Source organism: Lonchura striata, chromosome 1, assembly GCF_050655825.1.
Source record: "Lonchura striata isolate lonStrDom1 chromosome 1, ASM5065582v1, whole genome shotgun sequence".
Classification (NCBI taxonomy): Eukaryota; Metazoa; Chordata; class Aves; order Passeriformes; family Estrildidae; genus Lonchura; species Lonchura striata.
In genome coordinates, this window is record NC_140703.1 from 39,982,207 (window position 1) to 40,000,148 (window position 17,942).

General features: G+C 44.2%; 1 protein-coding gene across 11 annotated transcripts in view; it reads left to right on the plus strand.

The window, feature by feature from the left end:
- The first annotated feature begins 4,254 nt into the window (after nt 1-4,254).
- Nucleotides 4,255-17,942, plus strand: part of FAT3 (FAT atypical cadherin 3) — a 396,171-nt gene continuing 382,483 nt past the window's right edge. For 9 of the 11 annotated variants that reach the window (XM_021544996.3, XM_085574877.1, XM_085574896.1 and 6 more), the window contains exon 1: nt 4,255-4,415. The gene's annotated coding sequence lies outside the window, so the exon portion shown is untranslated. The remainder of the gene's footprint in view (nt 4,416-17,942) is intronic. The other 2 variants (XM_021544998.3, XM_085574849.1) reach the window with 2 other exon arrangements.

Consider the following 17,942-nt stretch of genomic DNA (forward strand, 5'->3'; position numbering starts at 1 on the left):
AAAAGGTAATAAATTATTTTTGTATAATTTGGATGACATTTCAAGTAATTGTTTTAATTATTTTAAACCCCAGTTTAGTGAAATACTTAAGCACTGTTTGCAAGTCTAACCATCCAGTACTAAAGCACTTTCTTAACCAATACTTTACAGAAATGACAACTAAAACACTGTTCTGTAAAAAACAGTCTCACAAAAAGTAATTTCATTGTTGTATTTTTCACCCTTCAAAAAAGGGGAAAGAAAGATAAAAGCATTGTCAATACATATGAGCAATAATGGTGTCTTGCTATGTAGTCATATTCAAAGTTCAAAATTCAGCCAAGTATATGGAATATTTTTGCTTCATGCTTATGCCTCATTCTTTCACTGTTATCTGCTATCCAGACCTTTTATTGGTAGCAAGCCCAGAAAGGCAATTGTAGCCCATTGAATGCCTCTTCCTATGTTGGTGGCCCATGGCTTTCAAACAGAAAGCAATTGCATGAAAACAAGCAATCTCTCACACTGAAAATCATTGGTAGTATACTGAATCAAGTTAGATTATGGATTAAGGAGCCAGTGAATTATGACTGATTACTGTTGCAAAGTAACTCACATAGCAGCCCTGGGGGACAGATTGTATTAAAACAGTTCCAATATGCAAATAGTCAGATACTTTGAAAAATAGCAGTGTTGTTAACATTTGGCCTTGTGATAGAAAAAGTGTATTAATTTGCCCAAGTAACTGTCTCTAAACCAGCTTATAAATAGCCCTGTGAATTAATTCAAAGTGAAATGTCAATGTTTCATAATTTATGATATTATGCTGAGATTAAGCTTCAATAGCTCACTACTGTTTCAGTTAACATCAGGTCTAAAACTTGCCTTCCTGTCTCCTTTTTGCTTGGATTTATATTTAAAGAGGGAAAACCTTTCTCTTTTTGCTTGGATTTATATTTATTTATACCAGCTGAATTATTTATGATAATTTCAATGCAATTTACTTAGTTAAGAGAATGTGAGATACTCTGTTGTCACAGTGGTTTACTTACATCTCCTTGAATCTTATTGTCTTTGCAGGAAAACGAGGAGAAATTCCCACTTCTCAGAATATAAGAATCTAAAAACTCTTTCCTGGTCTCTATCTGTAGAGCATGCTGACATTATTAATCAGACATAGAATTATAGAATCATAAAATTCTCAGAGTTGGAAGGGACCTTTAAGATCATCAAGTCCAATTGTCAAACCAGCACTACCAGTGTAATCCCTGTACCACTAAACTACCACTCAGTGACAGATTCAGATGCCTTTTAAACACCTCCAGGGATGGTGACTCCACCACCTCCCTGGGCACCCTTTCAGTAAAAAGTTTTTTTCTAATATCTAATCTGAATCTCCCCTGTTTCAGCCTAAGGCCATATCCTCTAGTCCTCATGATAAAAGAGACTGGGTTCCCCCTCATCACAACATACTTTCAGGTAATTGTAGAGTGAACAGGTCCCCACTGAGCCCCCAGTTCTCGGGACTAATGATGTCACCACATTTCCAGTATCATATCATAAAATGCTTTGATTAGAAAGGACCCCTAAAGACCATCTAGTTCCAGTGCCACTGCCATGGGCACCAGAACACAGAGAGAGCCTCATCCAATCTGTCCTTGAACATTTTCAGGGACATCCAAAACTTCTCTGGGCAACTGTACCAGTGCCTCATTGCCCTCAGAGTAAAGAATTTATTCAACCTGCTCTGAATCATCTTTCACAATAGTGTAAATTTTACTGAACCTGACAGATACACAACTATAAAATGGTGACACAGGAGACAATACGATTCTTTCTGCCCCAGTTATCCTTAAGCATAATTTGAGAACTGCTCACCTCCTTGAGGAAAAAAAAAAAGATAATGAGATTGTTATAGATGAACAAAAATGTTATATACATGCAAAATGGTCTTGTTAATCAAACAGAGCTAACTCCCTGCTGGAGGAAGCTCCAGAAGAACAACAGAAATCATTACCATGCTGGTAGGATTGATTAATTAGGAAAACAGCTTCTACTAATACTCATTAGCATTTATACATTGTAAAATCCACTAAATATATGTGTAAATAACTTTCCTAAAGTGACAACTAAAGGTGCCTGAAGGGTGCCACATGATGTTGTTTTCTGCTTGTGTGGGTTTTGCATTGGAAGAAATGTTTCTGCATTGGCTAAAAAAAACCTGAAAGAGGGAGCTGGAATAGGAAAAGAACACACGGAAGGCACATTCTGAGACAGGAGACAGGTTTGACATAAGAGCACACGAAAGCTGTATGTCAGGGCACATTTTAATGTGGCCAGACAGGGGAGAGTGGAATATAGGAATAAATCCAGGGTGCTGCTACGAGGCAAAGTGTAGGTAAGGACTACACAGCCCCTTTGGAGCCTCAGGAAAACACAGTGAAGAGCGGGATCATCTCCCCTCCCACTTAGGACTAAGGTTTGGAGATGCTCTGGTTCTGTTTGAGGAATGGGGTAGCAAAAGCAGACACACTCAGAAAGCATCTGTGTTGGCCCAGATGCTATCTGTTAGTGCCTTTTGTTTCACAGTATGAATTTCTGTGTAGAGGACTTTCAAAGAATGCGGTTTAAATTTAGAAAGTGACCATTCAATTATCAGTGCAGTTGAAAATTAGAATGGAGTCCAATAACTCCAAAACACTGGTCAAAAGATTATTATCTGTGAAATGTGTGTTTTCTGGAGTTTATGTGCAATTATCAAGCACTATTTTTAGTCTGGGTTTCAGGAGAGTTGTGTTTAGTTCTTGGCTCTGCCACAGACTTCCCGCATGACCTTGGGCAAATCGGTTTCTTTCTCAGTGCCATCTGCAGCATAATACACTTTCCTCCCACTCTAAATTTGTCTTGTTGATGTGGATTATGAGCCTTTTGGAATAGGACATCTCCTTGCTGTGTTCATCTAGTCAGTGGCACAGTGAGGTTCTGAACTTGTGACTTCTAAATAGCTTTTTAATGCATCAAGATCGTCTTCCATGACCAGTGCAACCAGGTGGTGGATATAAAATGATTAGTTCTGTTGTAGATTTTAGACAAAGCTGGGTTGTGTTACATGCTTCCATTGTAGAACTTTTTATTTCAGCTGCCAAATTTTACAAGCAGTTTTTGTATTTATTTTCCTTCTTCTTTTCCACAGTGTAGCCCATGCCCTCCTGCTTTGTGGTTATTTCCCTGGTCCCTGTGATTAGTGTGGAGCTGCTGGTTGGTTTGCTTACTTGTTTTTCACATTCACTCTAAATTACAGCAGCAAATTGCCCGGGGCATGAGTGTTTTATGGAACCAGTCACGGGCGCTATGATGCCGGTCCTCACAGGGACCTTCTTACCTATACCTGGCTTCAGCAGTTGTGACCTGCAGACTAGCGGGAGGCATGGACAAAGTGAGAACAGCAGATTAGAAAGCAAATAAAAGTAGCAGCATTTCAGAGCTCTTGCAGAGCAAGGAATAGCTGAAGGTAGACATTATTAAGAAAAAAAAAGGAAAAAATATGTTAAAGTGATCCCTCTCTTTCTCTCATGAATGAGATACCTGATCAGGCAGGGGCCTGGGCTGTACTGCTAGAGAAGGAAATAAACTGAACAGATGATCAAACAGGTGCCTCATCACAACATCCTATTAAAATAGGCAGAGTGAGAACTTGGAATTCAACTCACAGGTGCAGAAGGCACTAAATATATTTCCTCCCTAGTAAAGCTAAAGCGACCAGCCCTTTGGACAAACGTAGCTTCGCAGCAGAGTCACAGGCTGAGACCTCTGGCTCAGCCACCAAACTGTGCTCGGGCTGCCATCCCGGAGCGTGTCTCCGTGCTCAGCCAGCCGCCACAGGGAGAACCGTGTCGGAGGTACCGGGCTGGCGCTACTCAGCGCGGGGACCGGGCTCCCGGCGCCCGCCCCGGCAGGGCTCGGGGCGCAGGTGGAGCCGCGCCGCACAGAGCCGGCGGCGGCCGCCGGTGAGCGCAGAGCCGGCACTGCCCGCCCGGCGGCGGGAGAGCAGCGGGGACCCCCGAGGGCAGCGGAGCACACGGGGCGGCGCGGCGCCCTGCCCGGAGCGGATGACCTTGGGCGAGTCCCCTGGAGGACACACATTCCGCGAGCGCCTGCTCGACCTCCCGCGGGCCGGGTCCGGGCGGCGGGAGCCCCGCGGCGGGCGGGGCCGGGGCTGGGGCCGGGGCGGGCGGTCCCTCCCCGCGGGCGGGAGGCGGGCGCGGGCCGCGCTCCCGGCAGGCTGCACTGGGCTGCGCTGAGCTCGGCGCGGCGCCGGGCGGGGAGCGCCCCGCTCCTCTCCTCCCTTGCCTCTCGCCACAGCCCGGCGGCGCCCAAGGCGGCATGGAGACCCAGCGCGGGAGGCCGCGGGGCAGCGCCCGGAGCTGAGCCGGCCGGTGGGTACCCGCCTGGGGCTCGGGGAGGGGCGCGGAGGCGATGGCGGAGAAACTTTCCGCCGGGCAAACTCGGGGGTGCGCGGGGGCTCCGGGGGCTGCGGCCGCGACTCCTGCCGCGGAGACTCCGCCGGGGCAGCGTCCCTGCACTGTGCCCGTGTCCCGCTGCCACCCCGCGCCGCTCCTGTCAGCCGCCGGTCCCGCTCCCGCTCTGCCCCGCAAGGTGCAGCAGTGGGCGGCTGCCCCGGCTGCGCTTCCCGCTTCGCACCGGGCTTTAGCTCGCAAGCAGGCAAGAGCTGGCTTTCTGTGTTTAAAGAATTTCCTCGCCGCCTTTTAAGTGCTCTCATTTTGTAGTTTTTTTGTGGTGGTATTTTTTTTTTTTTTCTTTTAAACTTGTGACAGCTAGGGCGAGGGGCTGTGCGTCTGTCGCCGCTCTTCAGCTGCAGTTGCTCTTGGCTGAGCCTGAGCACTGGCTGCAGCTGCTTGGGCTGGGGAGAGACGGGTGTTACCGGAGGACCTGCCTGTTCATCTGTCTGTCTGTCTATCTGTCTGTCCATCTCTTTTTCCCCTCGATGTTTTAGGAGGGAGGGCTCGCTTTGCCCTCCCCGTTCGCAGGCTCCGGAGCCGGGGCGCTGGCTGGAGCCGGGGGAGCGCTCTGTGCGGGGCAGCGGGGGCAGCAGCCTTGTCCCCTCGTCCCTGCCGGCCTTTGCCGGGGCTGCTCGCTGCGGGTTCCCGCCCCCTGCGCGCCCGAAACTCGGGCCGTGTGCGAGTGTGTGTCCGGGTGCGTGTGCAAGGGCTGGGGTGTGCACCCCTGCGAAGGGAGCCTGCCCCGGCTGGCCATGGGTTAAACGTGGCGCTCCCAGCTCTAACTTCTGCTATTAAAGGAAGTCATCCAGCCTCTCCTACCCACTTTTTGAATCCCACTGGATTATTTGCAGGAGGAAAAGAGAGCGGCAGCCCCAAGGAATGCATCAGTGGGTGTCTTTTACCTTTTAAAATTTTTTTATTACTATTTTTTGTGGTGGTTTAGTGCCCTTGCTTTGTTGTTGAGACGATTAAGCATTGATGAGTGTCCTTAGTCCCAGAATCAATTAAAATAAATACATATACATTGGACATAAAGGGAAGTCAGCACTAGCATCCTGGCAGAGGCACTAAAGCATCAAGTTTGGTTAAAAGGAAGGGATTTGAGGAAATGAATGCTTCTGTTCATACCCATTTACTTTCCCTTTGCAGCACTGTCAGCTTAGAGAGGTGTATCTTTTGATCAGGGTTTGTGTGTTCTTAACCAACTTCTGTCCAACAGAAAGAAAGAAAAAATCCTCTCCACAGGCACAGGTGTTATAACTTATCTCTCATTTAGCAAAAGCTTTATGAAATTCGGTTTGAGTCTTCATCAAAGGAATTAAAAATCAGGAGAGGATGAACTATGAGGAATGCAGAGGAGAGCTGCTGCACCATTCTACTTGCTGCCTGGATGCTCTGTTTTCACTGAGGATTCGTTCCTGGTCTGAAGCAGTTCTGGAAGAACATAAGCATTAGTTGGGAAAGCAGAACTAGGCATAATAACCTGGCGAATACTTGCCTGTCTCTTCCTGCTGACATTCAGAGGGCTGCTTCTTCAGTTAACAAAAAATTCCTTTTGCTGCTTGGAGAGTATTTGGTTGTGAGTGCAGGGAGGGAAGGAGTGGTCCCTTGGATCTAGCTTGCTGTTGCAGAGTGCTACTGACAAAGAGCTTACAGGTGTGATTGTTGTGTTGCAAAAAACACTAGAGACTTGTTGAGAGAGCCAGATGGGAGACAATGTACTGCAAGACTGCAAACTATGGGTATCCCTCTGTCTGATCCTTTGGTGGTGCTAGTGTGGTAGAAAATCAGCAGGTTGGCTGTGCTTGTCTTGATGTGGTAAATCATAGTTTTTTTTTTTACTTTTGTTCCTGTTTACTTGTAAGCTTGATTCTTAACAAAGCATCTGTTGGCAGTGTAATGACTGTACTCCATACCCGCATGCCGACAGCATGTAGGAGGGTTCCTGACCTGTGTTAGGTTACTGTATTGTCCTGTGTGCTGGACAGGGATGGGGTATAACCCTCCCCCCCGCCCCAGTTTCCCTAAATTGCTGGCTTGCTCCATTTCTCACACGAGGGACTTCTGTTGCACCAGATTACGTTGTTGTGGCTCCTACCGTCTTGCACTACTGTGACCTGATGGTCTCTGGTTGATGGATTCTGTCAAATGCAATGAAATGAACAATTAGGAGGCAGGGTGTTTAGCCATTGCTTGTTAGGAGCAGTTTGTAGGTGCTGTTCCGCTACAGATATATTTCTGTGCTGAGTTCCAAAATGTCTTCCGACACATGCCAACTGCAGTCATACAGCTTGTATTTACAGGCAGGATTTGTGAAGGACAGAAAGTTGGTTAGGATAAGGTTTGTTTTAGAATGATGTGCCAGTGTGAAACATCATGGTTCTGCATACAGGTTTGAATCCCTTACAGTCCAGCAATATCTTAAATTTCCTAACTGTTCGATGAATATTTGCTTGCTTATGTGAAGGGTTTCATGACTTCTGCCTGCAGTACATAGTACAAAAGCTCTTGGCACTCTTAACATCCTTATTGTGCTGGCTGGAAGTTCCAAGGCAGAATGGGCAGGGTCTCAAAATTTCAGAGGTGAAATCCTGGCTGTGCTGACTTCAGTGGGAGTTTTGCCATAGATGACAGTGGGCCAAAACTTCATCCAGAAGTAGTTCTCCCTTCTTGCTGGTAATCCTGTTGTGTTCTCTAGGGAAGATTTTGGTTTTCTGTTGCCACCCAGACTGAGTTTGCTAGGCAGAAAAGACAGAAGTCTCTTAGGATGTCATGCTGTGCCTTTCAAAAGCACAGCATTCTTGGGAAGGAAATCAGGGCGGATAGGAGTTGGAAACAAAACCCCAAATGTGGACACATGCTGACTGTCTTGCTGCTTGTGTCCCGAGTGATTCCCAGGAACATGGATCAAGAACTCTGAACTGAGCACAATTAGCTTCTTGAAACTGCAGAGGAGGGATCTGTCAATGCCTGCAGCCAGTGCATCTCCTGGTCCCTGCTTCTGCATTTGCAAATTATCGGTTTACTGACAGACATTCAATATTTGAAGCAACAGTACATTCATTAATTCAACCCTACTTAGCCTGTGCACACTGAATGAGTTTTCTGTATGTATGTGATCTAGTGAGTTATTCTCAGAGACACTTAATATATCCAGCTTCTAGATAAATTTTTATGTTACATGACAGTGACAAATGGGAAGTGTTTGCCACTTTTTTCCACAACTTGAAAGGTATGCAGTACAGAATATCAGAACATGTATTTAATCAGTGCTGATGGAAAGCTAGTCCAGGTCATGGCCATGTAATAAAAGTGATCATCACAAGAAGAATGTGTTGCTTCAGTTTATTATATTCAGTGGAGTAGAAGAGGTTTTTAAATATATACCAAAAACTTTGACTAGGATTGAGATATTTGAATCTGTCTGATTTTGATTTTTTTTTTCTAGTGGAAACACTGTGGTGTCTGCAATTCCAGTGTAGACAGTTTTTCTTTACAGTACATTCTTCTGCCTTGCATTAATGCCAGACTTTTAGGTATTTTGCTCCTGTATGATGATGAAAGAAATGAAAATATAGACTAATGTGAAGCTAAGTAGCCTTTCTTACATGTGCATCCTTACTTTAACAGATTTAAATAAGGAGAAAATGTTGAACATTTATAAATTGTATGTTAATGTCTCTTTGTTTGTTTGTTTATGCATCTAAAACAAAACAATACTAATTCTTATTTACCTTATGTAAGTGCACAGGCCTCATTTTGTCCCAGTATAAAGAATTACAGATATCATAAAAGGCATTGTGTTAGACCCTGAAGTCATATGAGTGGTTAACATCTGGATGTATGTGTTAACACAGATAAGTTTCGGGCACTGTTAGTACTGTCAGGATGCAAAAGATGGCAGTGCTGTGAAGAGGGATCTGAGCAAACCCTGCTGGGCTGTCGTTCAAACCTCTGCTCTGGGATCTGCACAGACTTTCAGCTTCTGGGTTTGCCGTTTGATTTTTTTTTTTTAACATAAGTGAAAATCAAAGAGTTGATAATAACCATCATTGTATCTTTGCTCTGTGTCTAAGCCTTAAGTAATGTATTCTCTTCAGTGCTTGAACTTGAAGGCTGAGCTGGAGACAGGACTTGCTGGGTGCTGGACTAGAATATGCATCAAGTGATGCAGTGTGAGAGAGATATTGTTCTTAGCTTGCTTGTTTTTATTCTTGTGCAGTGCTACAGGCTGGGGGAAGAGTGGCTTGAAAGCTTCCCAGTGGAAAAGAATCTGGGGGTGCTGGTCAGCAGCAGCTGAACATGATCCAGAGTGTGCCCAAGGGGCCAAGAAAGCCAGTGGTACCCTGACATTTATCAGCAATCGTGTGACCAGCAGGACCAGGGCAGTGATTGCCCCCTGTACTCGGCACTGGTGAGGTCACACCTCCAATCCTTAGCTTTATGTTTAGCTTTGGGTCCCTCACTGCAAGAAAGACATTGAGGGGCTGGAGCGTGTCCAGAGAAGGGCAACGGAGCTGGGGAAGGGTCTGGAGCACAAGTCTGGTGAGGATTTGCTGGAGGAGCTGGGGGTGTTTAGCCTGGAGAAAAGGAGGCTCACAGGGAACCTGATCACTTTCACAACTGCTTGAAAGGAGTGTGTAGCTACTGGAGGTCCATCTTTTCTACAATGTAGAAAGCTATGTCAGGGGATATTTAGATTGGATATTAGGAAGAAAATTGCTCATAGAAAGGGCTGTCAACCCTTGGAAGAGGCTGCCAATGGAACTGTCACCATCCCTGGAGGAATTTAAAGGATGTGTAGATGTGGCACTTAAGGACATAGCTTAGTGGTGGACTGGTGGTTCTGGGTTAGTGGTTGGACTGGATGATATTTAGAGGTATTTTCCAACATAAATTATTCTATGAGTCTGTGAAAACTACAAAATATAGGGGGTTTTGGGTGAAATTAGTGTTGCATGGGATTAGTAGCAAGGCTGATACTGAAAACTTCCTGATTTCACTCCTTTTTTTTCTTGAAAGAATCAAGAGCAGACCTTGAGTAGGGTTGCAGAGATGTAGAGGGATGTAGGGTTTTGTGTTGGAAAATTCTCCATTGTCTTATTGAGCTGTTGTTGATTTTGCTGCTGTTCTTGGTGTATGAGCCTGGTTACTATAATAATTATACCTAAATGTGTCTATGCCTCTACTGCCTGTCATCCACAGTAAATCAAAGGCATGGACCCTGCAGGCACTTAAAGCAAGTTAACACAAATGAAAAACACCAGTGGCTTTGCCTGGGACAAAACATTATTTTATTTCTTTCTCCTAGATGATGACACTACTAATTGTATGGCTTCCAGTGCATGAGTGTAACTTCCTTTGACATCAGTGCGTGTTGGCTTGGTCATTACACATGTGCCAACACAGTGCAGCCCCTGCTGCAGGGCTTCAGGGGTACTTTCCCTCTGCTCCTGCAGAGTCCACAGCTCCGTCCTTTGGCTGAGGAGCTGGTCTGAGAGATGTGCCAATACGTGGGGTGGCTTCTCTGGACTGAAATCTTCCTTCCTTTTCTACTATCTAAGATGATTTCTCCCCTTTTAAAAAAAAAATTCATCCCTAATTTAAAAAAAAAAAATTTTTTAAATGAGTTTAGCAGACCATCCTGAGATGTTCTGGGCTTTCTAGGCAGGTAGCCATCAATAGGCTGAGTTAGGCCACTTCTGTCTTCAGTGGAGCTGGTGGTGGGATTTAATGCTGACTGTAATAGGAATTGCTTTTGGGCCATTCAGAGCTCTTGAAATCCTGCCCTGCTGCATTTCCAGCCTCTTAGCTTGGTCCTGTAGAGCATCTAGGTAGAGGGAAATCATTCTGAAGACTTCTGTAGTGCTGGTGAGAAATCATCTGTCACCAGCACTGGAAATGCACCAGAAACACAACTTGTTTCTGCTTGCGCTATGCAAACCAGCCATTAATAATGTTCCTTCCATGTCTTTGCAGACTTCAAAGAATCTTCCAGCTGCTGCAGGAAGCCTAGTGAGAGAAGGTAGCTGCAAGTTTAATTGTAGCTTCAGGACTTTAGCTCAATCAAAATCCAAACAATCTGATAAAAATTACAGACACGTGAATGTTGTCAAAGGTTAAAAGTGAGCCCTCTTCAGAACAGCTGTTTATGGTTTAAATCTTAAAATAAAGGAGCTTATTCATATTCCTAAATAACATTGAACATAGATTATTTTTGCCTTCAAACTGTTTGAGCACTTTGCATGATAGTGCAGGTTATATTTCTTGGTAAGTGCATATAATGACAGTATAAATGGCAGCTTTGCTGTCAGATGTGTAGCGCTAGTATCTTCTTAATATTAAACATGAGTATGTCCCACATTGCTTAAACAAATCATGGCACCCAGAGTCTTAAGAGAATGCCTTTGTATTCTGGTGGAGGGTGATTTAATGGAATCCTAGAATGGTTTGGGTTAGAAGGGACCTTAGAGATTAGGTAGTTCCAACCTTCCTACCACGGGCATGGATGCATTCCACTAGATCATGTTGCTCAAAGCCCTATCCAACATGGCTTTGAACACTTCAGGGATGAAGTAGCCACAACTTTGCTGTGTAACCTGTTTCAGTGCCTCACCACCCTCGCAGTAAATAATGTCTTCCAGATATTTAATCTAAACCTGACCTCTTTCAGTTTTAATACATTACCCCTTATTCTATCACCACATGCCCTTGAAAAATGTTCACTGGTGTACCTACGGAAGCATTTCTTGTTGCCCTTTACATCCCTGGCCAGAATTAATTCTGTTAGTTCTTTGGCTTTCCTAACCTCTGCTCCCTGTCTGCTCAGACAATCTCTCTGTATTTCTTTCAGGCTGCCTGTCCTTGCAGCCATCCTCTGGAAGCTTCCTTTTTGTGTTTGAGTTTGTCCAGGAGTTTGTTGTTTGTCCATGTGTCCATATTTAAATAAGCAGTTAGTAATTTTGAGATATGCATGTTTTGGGTGGGTTTGATTAGGTTGGTTGTTCAGGTTTGTTTTTTTTTTTTGAGAGCTGGTGTTTGAAAGTCTTTAATTCATTCTCTGTATGGTAATTAGGTAATGGCAGCTCTTGCTGCAGTCCAGGTGAGTGAAGTCACTGCTTACATGGCTGCATCTTTGTGGTGTGATTGCATGTGAGGTAGAGTTGGCAGCTTGTGTTGGGATGACCTAGTTTTATGGATTTTTGCTGTAGTGCAGTGATGGATACACTGGTAATCAATAAACTCAGAGCTGACGTTTTACATGGACATTTTTCCAGAGGTTTGCTGTGATATTTTTTGGTCAAACTTGAGACACCACTATTCACTGCTAGGATTTTCAAGGAAGCATAATTGCTGGTTTCCTTTAGAGATGAGCAGCCTTTTGCTTTGTTCCTGAACTTTGTTAAAAAAAAAAAAAAAAAAAGTGTTACTTCTGCTTTGCCCTTGGTAGAGGGTGTCCGTATTATTGTAGTAGTCCAAACCTAGATAAGTCTGCACTATGCAAAAGTGTTCCTGTGGCAGAGAAGGTACAGGACTGGGTGGAACAACAGCAGGAGTAATTGTTACTATTGTTATTTTAATCTGGAGGTTTTAATTTGGGGCCTGGATGCAAACAGAATGAAAAGGCAGGTGTTGATTTTCAGTAGCCAAAGATTTCCATGCTGTCAGATACTGAATAACTGGAGATGTTGTGATGGTGAAGCCTCTTGACGCTTCTGCCACTGGCCCAGACCTAGGGGACTGAATAATTCTGAGATTTTTGTGAATCTACAGGGAGCAGACTGGTTTTAAAGTCTTACTGTTGACCTCCCATGCATGAACACAGTTCTCTCCAAAAGGTGTGTGAGTTTGGGTCACCTTTGATGTATTGGAGGAGGCTTTGCCAGCCTGCCTTGCTGCCCTGTGCAGGCTGCTGGCTCGCTTCCCTTGGCTTTGCATGGCAGCATCTGTTTGGGAGGTTCTTTACACAGCACTTTTAGTGCAGGGAATATTTAAAGATGCCCACAAGGCTCCTTTGGTGTGATTTACTGCATGAGTGAAAAACATGGTGATTCAGATCATTAGGACTACAAGCAAATTTTCTGTGTGCTTTTGCAGCCATGTTGTGAGGTCAGGAATAAATGCTGAGGCACATATGCTGCTGTCGGGGCTTTGAGGATTGACCTTTGCAATCCGTGATGCATTTGTTTGGCTGTGGTTTGTCTTTGGGTGAACTGGCATGGTGAGGTGTAGCTGGGCTCATGCTGGACCCTGCTCCTCTAAGCTTGCACAGTGCATGCTTGAGTTCTGTTCTGGAGTAAACCAGCAGATCACACTGACAGCCAGAGCCTGAAGTGCCCTGCTGGAAATAAAGCCAGTGGTGATTCCCTATGGATTATCATTAGGGAAAAAGACCACGTTAAAACGGCAGGATGCAAAGTTCTGTTCCTTTCTCTCTGCTTCTTCAGCTGTTTTGAGAAGCTGTATTCTGAAACACCCTTCCAAGGGCTGTTTCTCTCTCCAGTGGTTTAGTGACAGCTAAAATGATTATTGAACATTAACAGATATCAGCTGATCCACAGCTGACTTGTTCAGGTATAGATTGTGTGCATGGAAAGACTAAGGAAAAAGTGAAAGGGAGAAGAGATTGTAAGGTAAGTATGGAGTGAGTAGAATGTACTGCTCTGGGCATGGGTTAATGGATGTGGAAGAGAAAAGGGTGAGGAAAAGAAACAGTGGATGCAGTGTTCCAATGGTGGTGACTCAGTAAAGGAACATGGAAGTTTTGGAGTCCTGGACTATGCTAGGTACCTGGCTGGGGAATGGGGAGAGAATGAGAAGGATACATAGGGAACTGCAGCTCTATTAGGCTTTTTCTGGCTTTTTTTTTTTTTTTTTTTTAAGCTGTCTTAAATACCTGAGATTTTCAGCATGGCTGGAACATCATATCTGATGTCTTTGTTTGGTGTTCTTAGATTGACAAGCTTAAAATGGGCTTTCAGACTTAGATTTTTGTTATCTAACCACATGCAAGTGGAAAATGTGTCTGGACATAGATTCTGAGAGACATGAGATTTGGCTGAGATTGAATCAAATTTGACTTCTCAAATTTTGGTAACTTTGGGAATGTTTCATCCCTTACATTGCTGTTTTGTATATAAAAATGAAGGTGATAGTAATAATAAAAGCAGAATTTCTACCTGTTCCCAGAAGCTTTAACTAAGGCATTTTTCTGAGAGGCAGATGAGCTAAAGAAATGGTTTTTTTAAGACATTCATATCGCTTTTCTCACTAATTCTTCTGAGAGATTTCCTTTTGTCTTCCCGATTCCTGTGATGCACAGCTTCTCCACAACCCAAGTTTAAGATGAATTTAGCATTCCATGATTCCTGCAAATTTAACAGTCTATCACACCTTGCAGTTTATGCCCTGCAAAGAATTCACCTGCAGTGTGGGCTGGCCGTGGGCTGGCCTGGCCAGTTTAAGAAGGTCTTGGCAAAAGGAGGGAAACTGAAGTATCCTGCAGTGATCTTTTGTGCATATAATTTGCCTTTCTCACTTTTCTTGCTTTTTATCTACTGTGTGCTCTTCTCCTATGCCCAACCGCAGTTCCATGTACTAATGCAAAAGAGAGCTTAGCCTTTTATATTAAAAGTAATTTTTCTCCTGATTGATGTGTTGCTGGAGCTGTAGGAACTCGCTTGGGTATGTCAGTCCTGCATCTTGAGGGTTGTTCACGTGTTGCCACTAGGACCCAAAGTGCAGCAGGAGGTGAAGGCTCTGCTGAGCTGCTGAACCCAAGTGCGTGTGTTGGTGGCTGGTGCTCCTGGGCAGCTGGGGCTTGCCCAGCAGGCAGGCTGGGCACGGAGCTTCTCGTGGCCTCAGAGCATGCTGTGCTCACGGCCATCCTCATAGCTGCCCTTCAGGGGTTGTATGGAGGTATGCACTGGCTCTAATAGGAGTCATTAAACAGAAATTATGTAGGTCATTACCCTGTGTGGAGTGGGAGTTCTTGTGCAGTGAGTGTGTACATTGAGGATTGTGGCTGTTATCGTGGTATGTCCTTACCAGATTTAAATAATGTTGCTCTTTAAGTTGTTTTTAAAGTTGTTCCTAATAGGATTGGCCACCTTCAGGGTGCACTTTATGCGTGGGCTGTCTTTATTGTACTGATGGTGTAACTGTATTTGTTGCTGAAGGTCAGCAGAAGTCCTAGTTTCTGCTGTCCTCTTGCATAAGTAGTTCTTGGCAGTTTTGGGAGTCGTTTTCCATCCATCAGAGTGAAACTGAGGTTAGGATCTGATTCTTTGGATTTCAGACAAAAGGAATAGTGACCTCTCGTGAATGTTTGTTTCCATGCCAATAGACGCTGGATGACTTAATCTCTGCATATATCAACATGTTGATCAAGTTTCACTCCAAAGTATCCAGGGCTAACTATAACAAATATTTAAAAATATAAGCCTGGGTTGTAACTGAAGACGTTTCTTGGTTATACAGTTCTGAGTGTAATGAAATGACAGCTCAGGGCTGGATTTTTAGGATAGCTTTATCTGCAGTAATACTCAGCTCTGGGTCTATCAAAACAGCCTTCTAAAGCCAGAGCTGCCTGTGGCATGGCATTTGCTCAAATATGCCTTAATAAAATCAGTGCCAGGCTTCCTATCCAAAGGAGAAATGAAGTCTTTGAGTGTATCTGCTTTTCATATACCTGCTAGGAAATCCTAGGGCTGAGATTCTGTGGAAATGGCAAAGTTGGATTAATTCTGGGTGTGTTTCCTGAGGGCGATGTGGCTGTTTGGTTTGCTCTTCCTTTCTTTTGTGCAATGAGCATAAGCGTGAAGCTGATGTTGTGCATGGGGATGGGAGCAAAGCCCTTTGCAGAGTGATTGCTGAGCGCTTGTTGCTTACAGAGCAGGACTTCTAAACAAACCATCATGCAGAGTTGCATGCCATCCCTTGCAAATGGAGGTACTTCAACCTGCTTATTCCAGCAGGTCAACCCCAGGTGCAGCTGGAGAAATCAGGTGGCTTTTGAGATCTAGATGCAGAAATGCTGTAGACTGAACTCATCTCATCTTTGCCATTGCCAGCAGGAGCACTTCATTTGCAGTAATGTTATTTTATCATGAGCCAAACAAAAACACACAATTATGCTAAAACCACTCCAGACTGTGTTTTAAAGGTATCAATCAGTCTGTTAATTTAAAAGAAAAACCTTTTTTCTAGTTTGCTTTCCTGTACTGATTCTTTTTTAGCTCTTAATTAGGTCATTGGGACAAAAACAGGAATGAGATGTATTTGGGATTTGCCACCATTTACAAAACCAGTAACTCTTTTCTTCCTGAGAGTGTGGACCCTGAGTTGAAGCAGACTTCCTTACTGACTGTGCTGTGAACATATAAAGGTTTGGGATCTTTTATAATACTCAGACTTTGAAATCTGCCCCAACATACTCACTTAGTAGTTACGGAATAAAGAAATAAGTCTACAGACCAACGGTCCCGCAAAGGAAACCATTTTACCATCCTTGTCCCCATGTGCCTGTGTTTTTTCCACTGAAAAAAGAAACTGAAGGGAAAATTTGAAACCCTGAAACTCTGACACATTAGAGAATATTTCCCAAATTCATTTGGAGAGAAATGTTATTGCCTATTACCTTCAGATCTTGTATTGTACATGTCTGCAGAATCTGAGGGTCAAGGTTTCGGGGCCGATGTTAGCTTGTCTCACCCCTAGCAGTAAGTCCCAAAGCTCTGTCTCCTAGGAAGGGGTTAGTGCCAAGTCCTCACACTCCATTTAAATGGACAGACCTGTGCTCCTCCTGCAGTGGCAGTAGTACTGCACAGACACAGGGATCCTGATTTGTTCTAGCCATTGCTTTCTTTAATAAGTTCCCAGAAAATATCTTCTATATCTTGGTATTTAGTGTTGCGTAAGATGAACCTTTAGAAGGAAGGAGATTATGGAGCAGTTTGATAGGAATGACTGATAACAAATGAAAATGCTGCTAAGCAGCCCTGAGCTGCTGCTATCTGGTATGGTCTCACTGGTCATCCCAGCCAGCCCCTTCTGGAGGCTTGTGCCTGCCTGTGGAGACACAGCTCCAGCCCACAAACCTGTAGTTTGTTTCACTGATACATATCAAAAGGCTTCATGAGTTTGGACAGGATCCTGACTTGCTCCCATTTTAGAAATGAAGGAATCAAGGCAGAGTTAGGTGAACTGACTTACTCCATGGCCTCACAAGTACTAGAGGTTGTGTGAGATCTGGGACCCAGCTGTCCTCAGATTTGATGAGCAGAAGACTGTGCTCAGCAATTCTGCCCAAGAGGAAGAAGACACATAAGCTTGATCTAGCACTGCACGGCTTAAAAAGTCACTCATTCTGCTTAGGGCACTGTGCATGTTGATTTAACTTCAGGTTTCCTTCCTGCTCTTCCCTGTCCTATAAGAGACTATTGAGAACAGCATTGAAGTATTTATATGGTATTTTTCTAAAGAAAGCTGGTTCAGATATTGAGGTAGTCAAATATCACCCATGAGCTGCAGTTTGTCCGAGTCCTGGGAACTGATGCCCTCCCTGCCAAAGAAGACAGGTCTCCTGGCCTCCTTATCATCAGCAGAGCTAGAGATAAAGGAATTCCATGTGTGAAAGGTCACCCTAGCTTAGTAACAGAGCCTCCCTTTATGGTTAATGATAAGCACTTCCAGGTGGGTTTCATTCCTTCCTTCCCATGTATCTGGCCAGGAACTCGGGGTGGGTGATTCATGCTGCTTACATTGATTACTGTGGCAGTGGAGTTGACTAATTTAGATTAGATTAATAAATTTTAGCTGACTGAATTGGATGAGAAAAATTCCCCACTTATCGTCTTGGGTGAGTTTAGTGACCTCCAGTAGTGCTACTAGTGTCTGCTAGAGAACTGTGTTGGTGAGAGAAAAGAATAAAGACATTTAGGAAAACAAATTTGAAAGACTGCGTTGCTACTAGGCTTCTCTTGATTTGAAGGTCCAGGATAGTTAGGAATTGCTAATTTGCTTTCTACAGATATCTGCTGTTGAGGGCATGGGGGCATTTGGGCATTGTGTTTTGTGGAAGTTCTGGATGAAAGTTTTTGATAGCAGTAAGCATGCTTAGCTTAGAGGAACTCTATTTGGGAAACAGCAATTAGGAAGAACACAGTAGCAGAAATTAAAAGAAAGAGGAAATTCTATTAATGCCCGTCTTTATGCAAGTAGCAAGTAGGTCAGTGAACTGAAAAGGATCCTAAACAGACTTGCTGGCCTCGCACAGTGAGGAGGTTGAGATGGCAATTTAGTCAGGGGTTGGTTGCATAAAGCAAAGAGTAGTCAGAATTGCAGAAAACGTGTTTTATTTTTATTGTTGAGAATAAAGATAAAACTTGTGTCAGCCCTGCATTCCCATGCAGAGATAGCCAAACCTATTGTCTTTGGGTTTTG